The 4,601-nt window shown below is 42.0% G+C and overlaps 1 long non-coding RNA gene across 1 annotated transcript; it reads right to left on the reverse strand.

Moving 5' to 3' along the window:
* Positions 1–621: 621 nt before the first annotated feature.
* Positions 622–3,978, reverse strand: LOC140269224 (uncharacterized). The gene is made up of 3 exons (XR_011907594.1): positions 3,912–3,978; positions 3,438–3,474; positions 622–1,051 (listed from the first exon to the last, which is right to left on the reverse strand). It is a non-coding gene; the product is annotated as an uncharacterized lncRNA (long non-coding RNA).
* Positions 3,979–4,601: the final 623 nt, after the last annotated feature.

The raw sequence follows: 4,601 nt of genomic DNA on the forward strand, positions 1-4,601 counted from the left end.
AGCAGTATCTCAAAAGTAATGTGTGTTACAGAATGAACAAACCAAAGATAAATGATCAGTAGTTCAATCAGCTACAATCTGTTGAAGTACTCTCACTATTATTAGCTTCTGAATCACAGATGGATTTATTATTTCAGACAGATTTAATGACAACAAGCTGAATTCAAATCTCTGAAAGCTCTTATAAATATGAAGCGTTGTGATGCAGATCAGGATCTCAGCAGCAGCAGGATGACAGATGCTTCTGGTAGCCGGATTCCACTTCTGGTCAGTTCAGAGCAGACAGCAAACAGACTCCAATCCTCCTTACAGATGTGTTTTATTTCAACACTTGTATGAACAAACCTGAAGTGAGTCCAGCAGCACAGGAACAGATGCAGTGCTTTTATTTCACTTCACTAAATGTGTTTCTTTGGGTCTATAACAAGAATCAACTTAAATTTCTGGAAGCACTGTTTTCAGATATGAATTTATAGATTCAAAGATCAAGAATCTTTTGATTGATCTACCTAAAATTAGCCAAATACTTGTCAGTTAGTGTCAAAATAGTTTTTCCAAAACAAGTTACTGTTTGGTTTTATCTAGAAATCTGTCAAGATCAAGATTTCTCTTTAAGAATCAAGTTTGTATAATAATATTTTTAACTTTAGCCAAATTTGAATGAAAATGTGCCAATTTTTTTTTCCAATTTCAAAGTTTATCAGAGTATGTATGAGAGAGGTAGACAGGACAGAGAGAGCAGTGAGAGTAGAGTCTCAGATTCCAAAAACAGCAAGACAAGGTTCCAATCAACCTCAGGTTCTGAAAATCAGGTTCTGGAAATCAGGTTCTGAAAATCAGGTTCTCAAAATCGGTTCTTAGGTTCTGAAAATCGGTTCTTAAGTTCTCAAAGTTCTCAAGTTCTCAAAGGTCTCAAAACAGATAGAGGGGGGATAGATGGATACGAGACAGAATTCCAATAAATTAGGTAGAGTTTGGAGATGGGACAGGAGAGATAGAGCAGCCAATAATGATAGAGGAGAAGGAGGAGAGGTGGTGGACAGCAGGACACCTGGAAGACACAAAGAGATAATAGTTAGACACATTTTGATGAAGCAAAGATCAAAACACATTAAACTGTGCTGCAATTCATGTCTTCAAATGACCAGGAGCCTCATGTATTAAGGGAGAGTACGCACAAAAAAGTGGTGCACGCTCTTTTTCAGGTCAACGATCAGATGCATCAAGAGCAAAATAACTATGAAAATGTGCGGTGTCTCATGCCAACTTCAGGGCTGCCGTAAGCACTTTTCTACAGCTGTTGATTCTTTGGCAACACTTAGAGGTGATGTTGGGAAAGTGTTATGATAAATAAATGTGAACACAATTTGTCCTCAGACTGAGTGATGTGCACATTTGAGACACATGGACAGAATTACATGAACCCATGTGTCTGCAATTACATGAGTGGATTTAAAAGCATGCGCAAAGTGTTGCAGTGCATACCATTAAAAACAATGGCTGCTTTAGCGGTGTTGGAAGACATTGTAAATGGTGCAATTGGAAGAAAGCGTGTTTTCAGGGACTGAGAGGATTTGCTGGGACATGATGACAACTGGCTCATCAGCCGTTTTGAGGGCAATCCTCCTGGAACTGTGCGCAGAGCTGCGGCCGGCGTTGGAGCGCAACACAGCGAGGAGCCATGCGCTGCTTGTAATTGTCCTAATATTATTCCCCGTGACGTGCATTGAGCATGTGCGCCCCCAATTTCTATCCCGTCTTCACAGCATCATAGTTGGTGGTTAAAGTTAGTAACTTGCTGTTTTTTTGCTGGTTAAACAACAGCTTAAGATCTCTCTAACAAGCCCCTGATCGTCTCTGTGTGCAAATGTTAATAACCCTGTGCGTAAAGTGGGAAATGTCACAATCAGCCTCACCTTTTCCCCGGCGCACTTCTGCTCTAGTTACTGTATGAATGTTTATTGTTAGTTACACTATTTGTGTACCTATAGGGTAATCACTCCCACACCCACCACCCCTGACAGAGCAGTGTCACCCATAGTTTTGCTGACTCTCTGTTCAACTCCCCCGCTTGTTTTGGCCACACTTCGGCGGTGGGCAGCCAGTCTCCGCTTCACATCCACCTTAATATCGGACCACTTCTTTTTCACCTCTGCTTGTGTGCACTTCTCAGACCCCACAGCATTAAAGGCTCACGCTCTCCCACCCACTCCTCTTACTTTTGCTGCTTATATCGTAGGACAGCCTGCCAAAGAGCACATTTCTGCGCCTCCACTTCAGAAAGTAGCACCTTTCCGTTAAGTTATTCTTTTCCCCCCCCATCTTACTCATTCTTTTCTCTTTATTTTCTGATTGTGCAGAGACGGGAATCGCAGGTGCAGGGCTCAATTAAATATTATTTGCATATTGAAATAGGGGCGTGGACAGGGAGGAGTCGGGTACTCCGACATGTGCGCTCATTTCCACTTTGTTTGGGATGTACAAACGAAATGTGCTTAGATTGATGCGTGCTCACACATCCTGATATTTTTGTATGTTGGAGGGCATTTTGGTTTGAGCGTACGCCATCTTTCAGTAGGAAATCCACACAAGTCTTTGTACATGAGGCCCCTGGACTTTTTTCTTTTTTACTTTTTAGTCCAAAACATTGATAGAAGTTTTGAGATGTGTGAAAACAGCTGACACCATGAAATGTGGACTTCATTAAAAGAATGTCAGACCCAATCTGACTTGTTCAACATGAAGCAGAACAGTACAGAACTGTGATCACTGCACAACATGTTCTGCACACATTACAGTGTAACTGGACCCTGACAGACCACCACAGAGAGCAGCTGCAGTCTTTGCATCAGAACAATCCAGATGCTCTCCACAGTAAACACCAGATTGGCTCAGAGGAATGTTTAATGAGGACTTTGGACCTTAAAAATGTTTTTGGTCGATCACAGAGCTTAATGGGATTGACAGTATCATCACATCAAAATGACTCCACAGAACATATCAGAGCTCCAGTCCTGGATTGTTATTCTGCTGATTCATGTTTTCAGTCCCTAAAGATAGTTTGAGAGGGGCGGGTCAAACAGCTGCTTATTGATGTGATGAAGAACTCATTGAATAGATTAATAAACCAGGATGAAGCTTCAGCAGATTGATCACAGCTTGTTGTCAGAAACACCTTTAGAGTCTGCCTTTAGTGATGTTCCATTAAAACTGTTAGACTCTGCTGCTGGGACCTGTTCTGATCCACTTTACAGGCAGAACAGCTCAGTTCACATGGCTCTAACATGACTTCAGTCAGTGTTTACAGCTCTGTTTTTACTACATTTATATTCAACTCAGCAGTTGTGATAAACCACAAATACACTGATTAAAATGTGAAACACTCCTACACTCAGTGATGTGATGGACTGAACCTCACTGACTAGAAATCTACTCACCAGCAAAGCAGGAGTTCTGGTCCTGTTCTCTCTGGGTCTGAGAGGAGAAAGTATGTTAGTGTCTGATCAGAAGACTATGAACACACACATCATCTGATCTCACAGCTAATTGGTTCTGCTCCTGTCTGTACAGGATGAGCTTTGGTCCAGACTTTTGTGGACTTTAAGTAGTTAAATGTTGTCGGTTGATGATCACTTCAGAGAGGCTGAATGTGTTCATGATCAGAAACATGGAAACTTTCCCAGTTCTGCTCACAGAGACCATCCAAAGCTTTGGGGATCAGAGATCAGATGGAAATCAGAGCAGTAACACATCAGCTGTGAAATCTGTTCTCTGACTAATGATCAATGTTTCACTTCATTCATGCAGTTTGAGAAGGACAGGTCTGCCAGATGTTACACAGCTGCACACTGACAGGAAGCAGAACAGCTATCAGGAACACATCCATCAAAGAACTAACAGTTTGCCCTCACCAGTCAGGAGCAGGAGCAGGGGTCAGAGTTCAGGTAGTCTAAAGAAAGGAGGAAAAGAGAGTTGTCAGTTAAATGCTTCCAGCTGAGGACACAGCAGGTTCACCAACAGGGAGACAATAAAACACCATGTAATGACACTGCAGCTTAGACTGTGTCTCACTGGGACATGGAGCTGCTGTTGTTGTGGGCTTTTCTAACTCAGCTGTTCCATCAGCATCCAGAACATGTAAAGAGCACAGCTGTGCTGTCATTTCAGCTTTATTTCCAGAGAAAATGACTGATGAGACAAAGTTAGAAGCAGCACAAAGTCCCATCTTCTGTCAGCTGCCCTGCAGTGAACATCATGTGCTGAGCTGCTGCGATTGGCTGCTTTATCTGTCAATCACTGACACCGCCCACAGGAACAGGAGAGTAAAATGGGGATATCCAGATGTGAGGAAATACTTGTTGCTGACATGGGAGACTCGCTGAGACAGTTGAAATATTTCAGTATGAATGGAAAGTTTGGACTAAAACTGTCTGTGAAACATGCATCAATGCACACAGTTTAATCATCACCAGTCCACACATCCATTCAGTATTTCCAGGTGACAGTTTCTGAATCCAACAGAAAATCTACCAACAAAGTGAAGATGTTTCCTAAAAGCTTCAGTAAGTGTGGACAGAATATTTCTGTGTTCATTAAATGTC

This window comes from Leuresthes tenuis, unplaced genomic scaffold, assembly GCF_036924035.1.
Source record: "Leuresthes tenuis unplaced genomic scaffold, fLeuTen1.0.hap1 SCAF_14, whole genome shotgun sequence".
NCBI classification, from domain to species: Eukaryota; Metazoa; Chordata; class Actinopteri; order Atheriniformes; family Atherinopsidae; genus Leuresthes; species Leuresthes tenuis.